The sequence below is a fragment of the Macrotis lagotis genome, chromosome 6 (genome assembly GCF_037893015.1).
Source record: "Macrotis lagotis isolate mMagLag1 chromosome 6, bilby.v1.9.chrom.fasta, whole genome shotgun sequence".
In the NCBI taxonomy this organism is placed as follows: Eukaryota; Metazoa; Chordata; class Mammalia; order Peramelemorphia; family Peramelidae; genus Macrotis; species Macrotis lagotis.
In genome coordinates this window covers 204,342,153-204,358,317 of record NC_133663.1, presented here as the reverse complement: position 1 = coordinate 204,358,317, position 16,165 = coordinate 204,342,153, and the positions used below count along the sequence as shown (strand labels likewise).

At 33.5% G+C, this 16,165-nt stretch overlaps 1 long non-coding RNA gene across 1 annotated transcript in view; it reads right to left on the bottom strand.

Annotated features, from left to right (window-relative positions):
- Nucleotides 1–13,611, bottom strand: part of LOC141491985 (uncharacterized) — a 188,514-nt gene extending 174,903 nt beyond the window's left edge. The window contains exon 1 of the long non-coding RNA XR_012469825.1: nucleotides 13,424–13,611. This is a non-coding gene — a long non-coding RNA (uncharacterized LOC141491985). The remainder of the gene's footprint in view (nucleotides 1–13,423) is intronic.
- Between the last annotated feature and the right edge of the window lie 2,554 nt (nucleotides 13,612–16,165).

Genomic DNA, 16,165 nt, shown 5'->3' with positions numbered 1-16,165 from the left:
CACATTTTTTCTGCCTCCCTCCCTTCTTTCTCTCCTCCCCATGACAGCAAGAAGTCTAATAATACAGGTTTTACATATATATATATATATATATATATATATATATACAAAATCATACATATATATATATATATATATATATACAATCATACTTAACATATTTCCATATTAGTCACTTACATCACTTTTCAATGTAAGGAAAAATTTATGGAAAATCAAGTTATCCCAAAGTAGACTCACCTACCTCAATAGGCAGAGATGCAGATAGCCCTGTTGTGTAAAGGCAAATATTTACTTTGTAAACAATTCTGTGACTTGTAGTGACTCAATATATTCCAACATCAAACCTAAATTAAGCAGGTGCTGTAGTTAGTGCCTTCCTACAACAGGGTGAATAACAAGATGATATTTTAATAGAGTCAAATGTGAGGTTATATATATGGGTATCAAAAAATACTTCACAAATACAATCTTTGACGGATTCAAAAAGAAGTATGCCTGAACAATATCTGGAGGCTTTGGTGGGTTCAAGAGAAGGTGGTTGTGTGGTTATGAAAGCTGAAAGAGCTAATGTGATCTTGGACCACATTTAGAAGAAAGGTAGCTATGGGTCTTTTCTCTGTGCCTAATAAAGTAGTTTTGTTACCACCATGTTAAATATGTATAAGTATTTATGTGCATATATATATATATATATATATACACACACATGTTTAAAAACTATGACTGAAGTTCAATTTCTTAAACAATTTTCTTGTTCTTCATATTCTGAAATGTTTGTGTTTGCTGATTATTATCATTTACATTAAAAAGGAAAATTCAGCTTTAAAAAAAAAGAGAGGAAAAGCAAATGGCAATCATCTACTCTGATCAGACCACATTAGGAGCATTGTGTTCAGTTCTGGGTTCCTTTTAGGAAGAAGACTGATAATCTGAGAGCATCTAGAGAAGGATGACCAGAAAGGTGGAGGGCCTTGATATCCTTGCCACTGAAACTGGATTTTTCCTTGTGGAAAATTAACTTAGAGAGCACATGTATGTGTGTATAGAGGACAGAACTAGGAATAGTGGATTGAAGTTGCAAAGATGAAAATTTAGGCTAAAGGTAAAGAAAAATCTATGAAAAGTTACAGCTATTCCAGAATAGAAAGGTCTGTCTCAAGAAGTAGATATTCAAATGTAGGTGCCTTGTAGCAAACATACAAAGGACATCTTTTGTGACAGTGCAATTGCTGACTGGCACCATGCTAATGGACTCCAGACTTTAGAATTGTCTCCTGATAACTGTTAGACTGAGGCTCAGGACCCTTATTGGAGTGTCTATCCCCTCTGTTGTCAGTAAAACAAGATAAGAAATGAATTCTTTTCCCTCTTTTTTTCTCCACACTTTCCTCTTGGACTGCCAGATAGCAACACAAATCCCACCCCTTCAGCAGAAAATGGCAATTTGCAGTTGATGTATATGGGAAGTGACCTGTGCTAGATCAAAGAAGACTGATAAGAATTCCTTAGCAGCTTCTTTCTACCTTTCTGAGTATTGGTGTCAAATCAGCATTCCTTTTTTTTTAGGTTTTTGCAAGGCAAATGGGGGCTAAGTGGCTTGCCCAAGGCCACACAGCTAATTATTAATTGTAATTATTAATTGTCTGAAGCTAGATTTGAACTCAGGGACTCCTGACTCCAGGACCAGTGCTCCATCCACTGCACCACCTAGCCACCCCCCCAAATCAGCATTCCTAAGAAAAACCATTTCCAACTTTGAGGGATACATAAAGCTAAGAATTCCCAAATTCTAATGGGTTTCTAATTTAGAGTACTCCAGTAATGAGCTCTCAGAAGATTCCCTTAACAGGGCATCTCAGAAAAAAGGAGCATTCTATGAGGCTAAAGGAATGAAAGTGTATCATGAAGAGCCAAGATATCTGGACATCACCAACCCTCCATGATATTACTGTGAGCTGCTCAGATGGTTCAGTTCCAAAGTGATTGTAGTTTATGTTGTTCCCCTAAGTAGGGGGATATTGTGATAGTCTATTTGAGTGCTTAAAGTTTCTCACTTGTTTATGGCTTATGATCAGCCCAATACATCAAAAGCATTTCCATAATGGATGAAATGTTTTCCTGTTTTTATACCCATATTGAACACTGGGTGCCAGTGCAAGAACTGAAAATTCTGTTGTCTACATTTGGAGTAATCTATCCATGATTATAAATATTCAGATTTCTCTGAAGTCTTAAACCAAGATATGGATGACTTTCCAAAATGACTTTTGGGTCAGCTCCTAGAATCAAGCCAAATTTGAGGGACATTAGTCCATGCCACATACCTGCTGACCCTGACTGTAGGGAAGCACCGTTGGCACACATGTCACTGGGTTTTATTCATCTCTTTATATTAATGATTAGAAATTTATCTCTTGGAAAAGCAATGGTAAAACGGAATAAGGCTGAATTTGACTCTTAGAAACTGATTAAAAATAGAATTAATGTGCTCTAGAACAGAAGTGTTCAATTGCATGGCCCATAGGCCACATTTGACCAACACTCCCAAGTGGAGCCAGCTCAGATTAAAATTTTATTGAGAAATATGTAACAAAATAAATAAAATATGGTATTAATATGTGGGTTTTCTAAGTTTTTTATGTGTCCCATGGGGATCTTTCCATATAATTTAGAACTATCATTTTTATTTGAGTCTACAATTACTGATCTAAATAATAGCCCTAAATCCTTCAAAGGATTTTATACCTGTATTAGGGACCATACCATGGAAGCATGCAATTTTCCTTACTGATTTCATTAAACTAGGAGCTTTGGAGCCTGCTTCCATGTGTGACTCCATACAGACTAAAGAGTTTATGACAGAGATGACAGAGAATTTTCTTATTTGCTACAGAAACAAAAGAGCCATAATTAAAATGGACTTTTAAAATGGAGTGACTCCACTTTCAAACTGATCTTCCTTTCTAGTTTCAAGTTGTCAGGACTATTTCAGGTCACTTCCCAACAGAGAGGTAAGGAAAGGACGAATTTGCCTTTTAACAGAACTCATCCTAAAAATGACTATGGCAATTCTTTCCCTAGGCAATCTTGAGCCTGAGTTTGTGCTATTTATTTTATGTTCGTTCATTGCTGATTTTAGGAATATGGAAAGGAAATAAAGAGAAAGTAAACATTTATATCAATCCTATTATGTGCTAAAGTATACTGTGTTAAGCCCTTTCCAAATATTATCTCATTTGGTCTTTCCAACAACCCAGGGAAGTAGACACTATTATTATTCAATTTTACAGTATAGGAAACTGAGGCAAATTTAAGTGACTTACACAGGGTCGCATAGCTAGTAAGTTCTGGAAGTCAAATTTGTACTCATGACTTCCTGACTCTAGTCCCAGCACTCAGTCCTCTATACCTCCAGCTGCTTCTAATGAGTATCTATGATTTATATACTTCATATACTTTTTTACTATTTTATTTGGCCACTTTGCTAGCCCATGAGTACCAGGAATTGTTTAAAAAGTACAGAGCCAAAGTGAAATATAAAATGCCTTAATTGGCAGTTCTGTAAATGGCTCCTACCATGATTCTTACAGTTACAATTATAGTAGTTATAATACGTTACTGATTTCTGTCTTAAGTTGTTCTATTATTGCACGTTGTGTATCTTTCATGTTTAGCATTCTTTTTGTGTGCAGGGAAAAAACCACTGTTCCATATATAATTCATATTTTACATTTTGAGAACCATTTTACTCCCTCTTCCTGCTTTTGGAATAGCCCTAGGTATGAGTCACAAGTTAGAAGTAAATTTTTCCCTGAGGCACAAGTTTGAGGCAGGGAGTGTGGTTTAACACACCAAGGTTTATGAAGTCAAGAAGGATAGTTCATCCCTTCTGTCTTGAGGTCAGGGTTCCCTAGGATTGAACCTATGTACCTAGGACCAAACATCATGCTGATCCATAACCCAACCCCTGTGGGTTACAGCAGTGGTTTCTTTACCAATGTAAACAAACTGCCTTTCTTTGCAATAAAGAATACTGTAAATATTAAAGACTCCAAAACTGTTGCCTGGAAAAATCAATACATAAGAAATATTAAAATATTTTTCCCTTGAGTTGATGTGTAAGAAGCTGTGTATGTGTAAGAAGGACTAACACATAAATAGCTTAAAGTGTCCTAAGAAAAACTTCCCTTGTTTAGTTATCTGGCTGTCAAAAGTGAACATTTTCAATTTGTAACAATATAGGACTACTATACAGAATGAGAAAATATATGTATTGTTAAGTAATCCTGGTGGAAGTCAATCTAAAATCATATCATATTTTTAAGATAAATGTTTTCCCTATACTATTCTGAAACAAAATTTAAAGAGTCCATTCTTTTGGTTTGAATATTTGTAGGTAATTTCATATTTTCTCCTGAAACATGATCTTCTAGTGTAGTACCAAGAGAAATAAATAAAAATAATAAAAAAGGTCCTTGGGAATGAATAATATAATTTAAGAAATGTATCTCACTACCTCTTAGTCTTACATAAACATTAAAAGAGGATATTCAAATGAATAGGTGTGCTTTTTTTTAATCTTCTACAAAAGTATGACTGTGATTCCCCATTGTAGCACTAATATGACCCTAGAGCACAATACGTTTTTAAGCTAGAAGGCATTTCAAAGACCATCTAGGTAAACCATTTCATTTTGTAGATGGGGAAATAGAGACCCTGAAACATAAAATAACTTTCTGAATTAACTTGTTAGCAATTAGCATAATTTGGATTTAAATCTAGGTCCTGTGACTTCAATGGTCTTCTCACTTTTTTCACATTGAAACTCCCTGTATGGTTGGTTCAATATCAAAAGATCAAAGAGGTAAAAGATGCTGACTATTAAGAAGTCTCATAATTATAGTTAATGAATATTTTCTTCAGAAAGAGGGTTGGAAGGTGCTAGATATGATGAGAGCTAAAGGACATAATAAAATAAAATAAAGTGACAATGTTTGGACAGGAAATTCTCATTTCCAGACTTAGTAGTTCTTTCAGGATTAGCTAATACTGCATGTGGTTTAATCATCAGTTTGGTAGAGCAAAGGATACTATCAATACTAAACTAGAAAAATGTTTAATTTTCATTCAATCTAAAACTTAAACCTAAATTAGAAAAAATATTGTCATACATTTCAATATAATTATACCTAAACAGGTGTAATTATAATAGCTCCAACAATATGTTTAAGTAAATTGTTGATCTCCACAAGTGAGAAATGATCAAAAGTAAAGACCTTGGCTATGATCATAATCATTTCTTAAGGAAAGATTCACCAATGCAACATTGTTGAAAATCGTCATTATTCCAAAAAAGCCCAGGAGTTTCTTCATCCAACAAACACACATACACACACACACACACACACACACACACACACACACACACACAAACACATTTGTCATAATGAGAAGGAAGCATGGCAGCCAGAAGTAACAGTTTATATGGTCATAAAATGCTATGAGCATATAATCTCAGAGACACCTGTCACTTCTCCACAAATTAAGGAGAACACTAGATATAAACTACTTGTTGATGTACCTTGATGACTTATTTTCTTTTAGAAGATATTAGAAAAGCATGAGAAATGAATAATGAAAATATTAGATTAATGGGAAGATCCCGATCTAAAATCATCAATTAATAGGGACCAGTTCTATGAGTCTCTGTCAAATATGTGTTCATATGATATCTAAACAGGAAATGAGCACTATTAAAGAGAATACAGAAGTGTTTCTTAGAGGTAATATCAAAAAGACTATTTGAGAAAGGAAGACTCCTGGTTCTACTCAGTTCATTTTGCATCAGGTCATATAGCTCTTACCATGTTTTCCTGAAACCACCTCACTCATTATTTCCTATATCACAGTAGTACACCTTCACAATCATATCAATTATCACAATTCATTCAGTCATTCCTTAATTGAAGAAAATCCCCTCAAGGTCCAGTTCTTTGCTAACACAAAAAGAGATGCTATAAATATTTTTGTACATATAGCTTTTTTCTTTTTCTTTGCTCTCTTTAGGAAACAAATTTAGTAGTGATATTACTGGGTCAAAGGGTATGTACAGTTCCTAATTATTTTCAAGAAATATTGAATTCATTCACAATTCCATCAACAGTATATCAGTGTCTCAGTTTTTCCATATCCACTTCAATATTTGTCATGCTTTCATGATATATCATGTCATTCAATCTGAGAGATATGAAGTAGTATCTCAAGAATTGTTTTAATTTGCCTTTCTCTAATCAATAGTGATTTGGCCATTTTTATATGACTATATATATATATATATATATATATATATATATATATATATATACTTTGATTTTTTTCCTGAAAACTGCCTGTTCACATCCTTTGACCCTTTATTAATTGGGGAAAGGCTCTTATTTCTTAAATTTCTTTTTTTTTTTTTTAGATTTTTCAAGGCAATGGGGTTAAGTGGCTTGCCCAAGGCCACACGGCTGGGTAATTATTGTCTGAGGTAGGATTTGAACCCAGGTACTGCTGACTCCAAGGCCAGTGCTCTATCCACTGAGCCACCTAGCCCCCCCATTTCTTAAATTTCAATGCAGCCTTCTATATATTTGAAAAACGAGACCTTAAGCAGAGAAACTTTCTACAATATTTTTATATTACTTCATTGTAATGTATCTTTTAGGAAAATGAAATTCTCCGGATTATCTTTTTTAATTAGGTCCAATTTTGTTTTTGTTTTTCTGTGATCATGATTGCTATCCCTACCTTTTTTATTTCAGCTGAAAAATAATAAATTCCATTCCATCCCTTTATTTTAATTCTGTGCCTGTCTTTTTATTTCAAGGGTTTCTCTTATAAATAGCATATTTTTAACTTCTGGTTTTAATTCATTCTGCTTTCTGTTTCTGTTTTATGATTTAGCTCATCCCATTTACATTCACAATTAGTATTACTGTACATTTTCCTCCATCTTTTCTTCTGTTTACTCTTCTCTCTTTTTTATCCTGTCCTTCCTCAAAAGTATGTTTGATTCTGATCACTTCCTCCCTTCATCTATCCCCTTTGTAACATCTCTTATCCCCTTATCTTTTATTACCTTCTCCTATTTTCCTATTGGCTATGATCAATTTCTCTATTCAACTCATATATATATATATATATATATATATATATATATATATATATAGTGAAGTTTAAGCATTTCCTATATCCCATTTCTTCCTCCACTGTAAAAACACTTTCTTGCTGCCTCTTTTATGTGAGAAAAATTTCCCCATCCTTCCTCTGCCTTCTGTCTTCTTTCAAGGCATCCCTCTTTCTTCATCTCTTCATTTTTTTATACATACCAATATAATCAACTCATTCCCTTGTCTATGTAAATTTCTTTTAACTGTACTACTAATGATAAAATTCTTAAAAGCTACATGAATTCTCATGTAGAATGTTTAATCTTATTGAGACCTTATGATTTCTCTTCAAGTTTATATTTTCATGCTTCTCTTAAATCTTGTGTTTGAATGTCAGATTTTCTATACAGTTCTGTTTTTCTCATCAGGAATGCTTGAAAGTCTTCCATTTTATTAAATATCCTGAATGATATTTTTATTCCTGAATGATCATGCTTAATTTCATTAGGTTATTCTTGGTTATAATCCTATATCCTATTTTATGTTCACATGACCCTAACTTTGATTCTACATTTGAATTATTTCTTTCTGACTGTATGACTTGGGAGATCTGGAAATTAGATAAAAAATTCCTGAGAATTTTTATTTTGAGTACTTTTTCAATAGGTGACTTCTATATTATTTCTATATTATTCTCTGGTTCTAGAATATCAGGGCAATTTTCCATAATACTTCCTTGAAAATGATGTTTAGGTGTTTTTTTTAATCATGGTTTCCAAATAGTCCAAAAATTCTTAAATTATCTCTCCTGGATTTTCTAGGTCACTCCTTTTTCATATGTTCTTCTATTTTTTTCATTCTTTTGTATTTCTTATATTGCTTTCTGATTTCTCATGGGATCATTAGATTTTATTTGCCCATTTCTAATTTTTAAGGAATTGTCCTTAGTGGGGTTTTGTGCCTCTTTTTCATTAGGTTAACTTAGTTTTTGCTTTTAAGGTATTTTGTTAAGTATTTTCTGTGTCTTAAAAAGCTTAATTCTATTTCATAATTTTCTTGTATTACTCTCATTTCTTTTCCCAATTTTTTTTCCTACTACTTTTGTCTCTTTCTTGAACTCTTTCAGGAATTCTTTTTTTTTTAGGTTTTTTTTTTTTTTTGCTAGGCAATGGGGTTAAGTGGCTTGCCCAAGGCCGCACAGCTAGGTAATTATTAAGTGTCTGACATCGGATTTGAACCCAGGTATTCCTGACTCCAGGGCTGGTGCTTTATCCACTGCACCACCTAGCTGCCCCTCTTTCAGAAATTCTTGCTGAACTTTTATTCAGTTATCATTTTTTCTTTTGTGGCATTATTGTCTTCTTCTGAGACTATCTTCCCTGTCATCATAGTAGCTTTTTATGATCAAGTTTTGTTGTTGTGTTTGTTCATTTTTTCAGTCTATTTCTTGACTTTGAACTTTATGTCAAACTTGGGCTCTGTTCACCTGTGAGTAGAGAGGCATTTCTAGGCTGCTGTTTTCAGTGCTAGCTCTGGAGGTTATAAGCTTTTGGTACTTACAAAGTGTTACAATCTGGGGATAGGTCTGGTCTTTGTTCTCCTGGTATGTGCTCTGATCACTATCCAGAGAAGATCCCTTCTCCCCTGGAACAGCAGGAGTGCTTAGTCCTAGAACTGCAAACAGGCCTTTGGTCACTTCTGAGTGATGACACAGTGCTCCTTTTACCCCTAGAACTGTGGCCCAGAACTGCACATGGGCAATAGAGATGCCACTAACTGCCAGTCATATCCAGTGCCAACAAAAGGTCACCCATAATCTCTTTCTGATCAGTAGTCTGACCCCTCCCATGTATGCATTGAGAGTTCCTGAAGCTGCTATTGCTGCAGTTGTAGCCAGCAGTGTCAAATATGCTGGCTCTAGACAGGCCACCTTGGTGGCTCAGAGTTCTCCCCACAACTTCATAAGATTTCTTAGGCCAAAAAAAAAAATTAATCCCTGATCTTTCGTTGGATCTGCCACTTGAATATTTTGATTTGGGGTATTATTTTAAAATTGTTAGTAGGAGAATCTTAGGTGTTTCTGGGTTGCTGTCTTTACTCTATCATCTTGAAAATATCTTCTAAATATACAATGCAACTCCCCCCCCTTTTTTTTAGCTTTCATAGATTTAGATCTTCTCTTAGAAGATATTCAGACCAACTTCATTTTACAGATTGGGAAACTGAGACCCAGGAGGTTTAGATTCTTTTCCTAATATGTTTCAGGTAATCTCAGAGGCATAATTCTATGATTCAAGATTCTATGAGTTCAAGGCCAGTATTCCTAATGTTGTACCATCTTATCTATCTAGGTCTCTAGATCAAGCCGTTAAGTCCCTGGCTTGTAGGTGGGACTCATTAGGGAGGTGAGAATTGTACTGATTATTTGTGAACTACTATGTTTTCTTTTCTTCTTTTTCTATAGAATGAAAGTTATATTATTCCTGAGAAGCAGTTAGTTTGAGTACTTGAACAAGTAGTGAAAAGAAACATGACTGGCCTTGACATCAGGAAGACCTGCCTTCACACTTACTACCTTTGTGCCTCTTAACAAGTCATTTATTCTCTATGTTCTAGATAACTTTCTAAGATTATATATATGTATATATATATATATATATATATATATATATATATATATATATATATACGCAAATGATATGTATGTGTATGTATCTGTGTAAACTAGATCACATCAACTCAAACTCTGGGCCACATCTCTGCTTGAAGATAGAAGCAAGTTTTTAATGCAGGTTTGAACTTAACTAGAATAGTGCATTATAGATCTTGTTTAATGAGCTGTTGACTTTACCCATTTGATCTGCTCTGGAATTCAACTACTCACTAACATAAAGTAATGATATTCCTAAATTTGCTTCTTATTGTGAAGTGCTTATCAGGTGGATAAGATAATATAGTCGTAATTTCTTTGACATATTACAATGACAAAAATATCACTAAACCACCATTCTATTTAACTGTGAAATATCTACAGCTTTTCTGTCCTTGAAACTTCTAATTTCTAACCAAGTTTCCCACTGTATCTTTAAAGGGGAGGAAAAAAAACTTATTTGCTGGTAGAGCTTGAAATTACCACTAAATCAGTCACTTTAAAGGGGGTGAAAATGAAAGGGAGGGGGAAGGAAGAATCAGTGTGGAGTAACAAATGGAAGCTACTAATCTTTAAACCTATTACTTTCCCATTTGGGGACAATATTAAAAAAAAACTTCTCTGGTTGAAAATAAAATAAAAATGAGTCATTAATTGACACTGTATTATTTAAACACCTCCCAGTACAGTATATATTTCCAGCCAGCAAGCACATCAAATTGCATCAGAATGACTTCTAAAATCACATATAACTGCACATGGACTATATCTTTACTCACTTAAAAAATATGTATACAAATAGAAAATACAATACTACTCTTTAAATAATCTATAATTTTCTAAATTTATTCCTCCTAATTCACCCCCCGAAGTCCCCACACATATACTTCATATTAAAATTATCACCTTTATTACTTTCTTTAGTGTATACGCCAGACAGGATTCCTACACTACACTAATCCAGCTTCTCAAAATGTAGTTTGTTCATTTGTTAAGTGCTCTCTTTTCCATGGATTATTTAGAACAATTTCTTTTGCAAGATCTCTGTTTATTCAAGTCATATTCAAATGTTAGCTAGATGAGTAGAAAATGTAAGCTAACAGGACAGCACTAATCATTTTACTATGCAAAAGTCAAGAGGATTAATAAATTAATGTTTATAAAAGCACTCTGGGCACTCAAAGACAGGCTTCAGTGGAGTATAAAGTTGGATAATGAGGAGCAAGACCAATCAAAGAGAGCAATACAGAAAAGCCATTTGCTATTTGGAGTTAAGTAATTATAGGCAATTAATGGGGAAAGAATGATAATTTATGAGAGCTTAGTACTTAAGCAATGATCAGTGAATGTTTTAAAAATAATTAACCCTCCTAATGACCATTTACACAGAATTAATGTAATTGGGATGAACAATTCATGACAAGATAAATCCTGATAGTTCTTTATTTGTAAATTGGCAGAAGAAATGGAATACATAGAGTGGATTTATATTATCTTTGTTTATAATTATCATACATCTTTGCTCATGAAATTTTTCTAAAAAATAAAAATTTGTCTTCATGAACTGATCTCTGTACAAAGTAAAAAAGAAGATGAAAATGTTCCTTTAGTCACCTCTCAGCATCACTTCCTTTCAAGGTACTTTAAAATTATCTCTGCCAACTTTAAATCATCTCTTTTCTTCTTTTTTAACTAATATTTTTTTCTTTACAAATACATATCATGAAAGTTTTTCCAACATTCATCCTTATTCATATGTATATTTTTATGTTACAAAATTTCTTTCCACCCTCTCTTCCCACCCCCCTCCCCCTCAAAGAACAGTCAGGTTAACAATGTACATACATATTTGTGATAAACATGTTTGCAGATTAGTCATTTTTGGTATGAGGAAATAGAATTAAGGGAAAGAAATACTTTTATAAAGTATTCATCAGATTCTGAAGGGGTTTTTAAAATTTTTTTTGTTTTTGTTTTGTTTTGTTTTGTTTTTGTTTTTCTTCCTCTGATAAAGACTGTGAGTATGGGATCATACTAACATCTGCGTTATGGTGAAAGGCAAAGTGTGACCATCCCTATATGTAGGTGAGATACAATAGAAAGATAGATCATGTAAGTTGAGAACCTTAATAAACTTCATGGCTAAGGGATACACATATACACACATATGCACATACATACAACCCACTCAATTCAGTACATTTCACATAGTAATAGTATAATATAGATTTATATAAGATATATATTATATGTATATTTTATTCATTATATTTGTACTGTTTGGAATATCATATTAAAGTTTTACAATTTGTTCTACTTGACCCCAGAAGATAGAACCAAGACAATTGGGTAAATCGCAAAGAGGTGAATTTTAAATATATGTAATGAAAATCTTCCCAACAATAAGTCATCACTAAAGTGGCATCCATCCACAGGAAGTAGTAAGTATCATCTCCTTGAAAGTCTTCAAACTAAATATCATCTTTCCGGGGGGAAATGAACATTTAAAGAAATAGAGGGCTTTCAAGCATTTCTAATGAAAAGACTGTAGCTGAATAGAAAATTTGATTTTCAAATACAAAACTCAAGAGGAACATAAAAGAAGCATAAAGAGGAAAAATAAATCATGAAGGATTCAATAAAAGTAAACTGTTTACATTCTTACATGGAAAGATATTTGCAACTCCTAAGAACTTTATAATTATTTTTTTAAAAAATTAAAGAGTATACATAGATCACAAGTATGAGTTGACTACAATGGGATGATATCCAAAAAAGTGAAACTAAAGAAGGAGAAAGAGGGATGCACTGGGAGAAAGGGGAAGGGAGGGATAGAAGGGACCAAATTGTCTGACAAAAAAGAGACAAGAAACTTTTTACAGTGGCAATGAAGTTGGGGGGGTTAGCAATGCTTGAATCTTTCTCTCATCCAATTTAGTTTAAAGAGGAAATAACATACTCAACTGAGTATATAAATTTATCGTACCATACAGGAAAGTAAGAGAGGGAAGAGATAACAGATGGAGGGGACTGAGAGAAAAGAGGGCAGATTGGCAGAAGCAGCAGAGAGAGAGAGAGAGAGAGAGAGAGAGAGAGAGAGAGAGAGAGAGAGGAATAATAATAAATAATAATAATGAGGAATAATAATAAACAGGAGGAAACAATAGATGGAAACAATAATAATCATAACTGGGAAAAAAGCGAAGCAAAGTTCTTTAATAAACCCCTCATTTTTTAATTATATAGGGAACTGAGTCAAATTTATAAGAATACAAAAAATTCCCCAATTAATAAATGGTCAAGGGATAGGAACAGGATAGTGTTTCCTGATGAAGAAAAAAAGATATCTATAGTCATATAAAAATGGTTTAAATCACAACTAATTAGAGAAATGCACATTAAAACAATTATGAGATACCAGCTCACATCTAAAATATATATTTAGTGGTGGCAAAGAACTAAAAATTAAGGGGATGCCCATCAATATGGAATTGTAGAGGACCACAGGTGAGTGGAACTCTGACCCTAGCTGCTGATCAGGCCCTCTCAGTGGAAGGAGCCTGCTCTCTGGCCTGGATCAGTGCCCCCCTCCCCAAGAAGCTAAGTGGTTATGACTCACATGATATGCCAGAACCATCAACCCGGCCTGGAAACGAGTAAGTACTCAATGTTCTTAGGGACTCAGATAAGGAAGGGAACTTGTGACTTTTTTTTTTCTGTATAAGCTGGTGCAGACTCTCTTTTCCATCTCTTCAGAGTCCCATCTCTTCACTGATTAGACAACTTTCCATCATGTAACTCTCTTCATTCCACTGATGGTCAGTGGGGCCCCCAATAGGGAGTGGTTGAACAACTTAGGTCATATGATTCTGATGTAATGCTATTGTGACAAGAAATGACAAGCAAGATACTTTCAGAAAAATATGAAAAACTTCATGCAAAGTACATTTTGCAATGATGCAAAGTGAAGGAAGCAGAACAAAAAGAATATTATTCATAGTAAGAGCAATATTGCACAAAGTTCAACTGAATGATTTAATTATTTTTTGCAATACAATGATCGAAGACAATTCCAAAGGTCTTATGGTGAAACATGTTATTCACCTCCAGAGAAGGGGCATATAGAGTCTGAATGCCAATCAAATGATACTTTTTATTTTACATTATTTTTCTTGGGGGATTTTTATCTGTGTTTTCTTTCACAACATGACTAATGTAGAAATATTTTTGTGTGCCTGAATATATATATATGTATATATATATACATATATATATATTCATGTGTAATTGGAAAAATACAATGTAAGTCTTCAAGCAAAGCTATATATTTTCCTGTAAATTCTTCATTTGGTAAAGAATAGACTAGTTGTCTAGTTGTATAATTCTGTGACAGCAACAAACAAGCTGCTGAACAATGAAATGAAACAATGAAATAGTGAATATATAGTGTCCCCAAACTCTTGAGTTTTATAACTGAACTAAGATTTTCAGGACACCTTATAGTCTATAAAATTGATCAATACTGGTGGCATGAAAGCTAAAGTTCATATCATATCTGTATTTTATGCCAGTGGAATAAAGAATGACAAATTTTTATTTACCCTATGAAATTATATAAACAGGAAGCTTCTCTAACTTCAAATCAAAATTTTAAAACCCTAGAACTGGGCGGCTAGGTGGCGTATTGGATAAAGCACTGGCCTTGGAGTCAGGAGTACCTGGGTTCAAATCCAGTCTCAGACACTTAATAATTACCTAGCTGTGTGGCCTTGGGCAAGCCACTTAACCCCATCTGCCTTGCAAAAAACCCTAAAAAAACAAAACCTTAGAACTCCATGATTCCCAATTCCTTCAGTTTCATTAATTTCCCAAATAAAAATACGGAACATAAATGTTATATTTTATATATTTCTGTTTTATAAAATATGTTAACTTACTCTTTCTTAAAACTCCAGTCCTCAAGGGAAAATATTGCAAGAGGAAATATTATAGATTTAAAGTCCTTAGAAATAATTTAACCTAACCCTCTAATTTTACAGAAAAGGAAACCAAAACCCCGAGTCCAAGTGAATTTCCTGAGGTCACCTAAGAATTAAGTAAACAGAAATGTGATGTGAATTTTAGCTCTTCTAACTTCTAGTCCTGTACTCTTTCTTCTAAGCCACATGGTCCCTTTGGAGAGAAACTTGGAAAAAAAGATCAGGGCCAATTAAATTAGATTTAAAGTACTATATTTTCCACTGCAATTTCCTTAGATTTCTCTATTCCACATTAAATTATAAGATTAATTCACACAAAATATATGGTATTATAGATCAGGATAATATGAAGAGTATGTAGATTTTTCCTTAGTGTCTTTTTTCCCACTAATAAGAACATTCTTAAGTTTTTTTCAAAACCTGTCATTCACAAAAGTACAAATTCTCAGCATGTTCTTCCCAATCAATTCCTAATTGCCCTCCTCATGTGAAATATTTTTCCAGAAAGAAAATTACATTATCATTGCTAAAGCTTCATGTTTATTTTTAAGTGAATTAAATCATTTGTGATGGAATACAATATTATTATTTGTGATACATACCATTTCTACTTTATGATCTTGGCAAATCTTTTACCATCTCTGGGCCTCAGCTTCCTCCTCTGTAAAGGGGTGAGGATAAGATTAAATAATATCTAGGACTCCTTCTTGTTTTAAATGTCTACTATTTATCTGCTGCTGTTTGCTTCCTTGTCACTAAGACTATAGGAAAAGGAATCACAGTGAATAAAAGACAAATAAATAAATCTTGAAATCCTCTGGAAAAATTATTGAAATTCCAAAAAAAATTTTAGGAAAACAACAGACCTATTTCACACTCTCAAAACATTATTCAGATCCTTCACAATATATGTGTAGTTGGCTTAGTTTCAAAATTGTAGGATTTCACAAATGCTGAATGTAAAATAGAAAACTTAGCAATTCCAGATCCCTCCATAACTCCAGGTAATAAATTTGTTTTGGCCATGTTTACAAGCAAATAAATTGATAAATGGAATCCTGAGAAATTGAGAAATTGAGTAGAGATTACCTATAACCTAATTCTTCCTTTAATTATTAAAAAACTCCCAAACTTAAAATCATCTATACAAAAAAAAGTTAAAAATAATTCATGCAAGTAATTCTTACCCTCTCTCTTCCCCCAAAGAAACTGAAGAAAAGTTTATCAGCTCAAGGGTCTTTGTTCTTAGTCTCTTAGTTCCCCCTCAGTCTCCCATAGTCCTGTGTCAGATTGTGTGGGGGATGATCCTGGCTTCTGTATTTTAGACACCTGATTTTGGAGTCTCCCCATTAGCAATGTCCAAGTGGCGAAACCATTCCTTC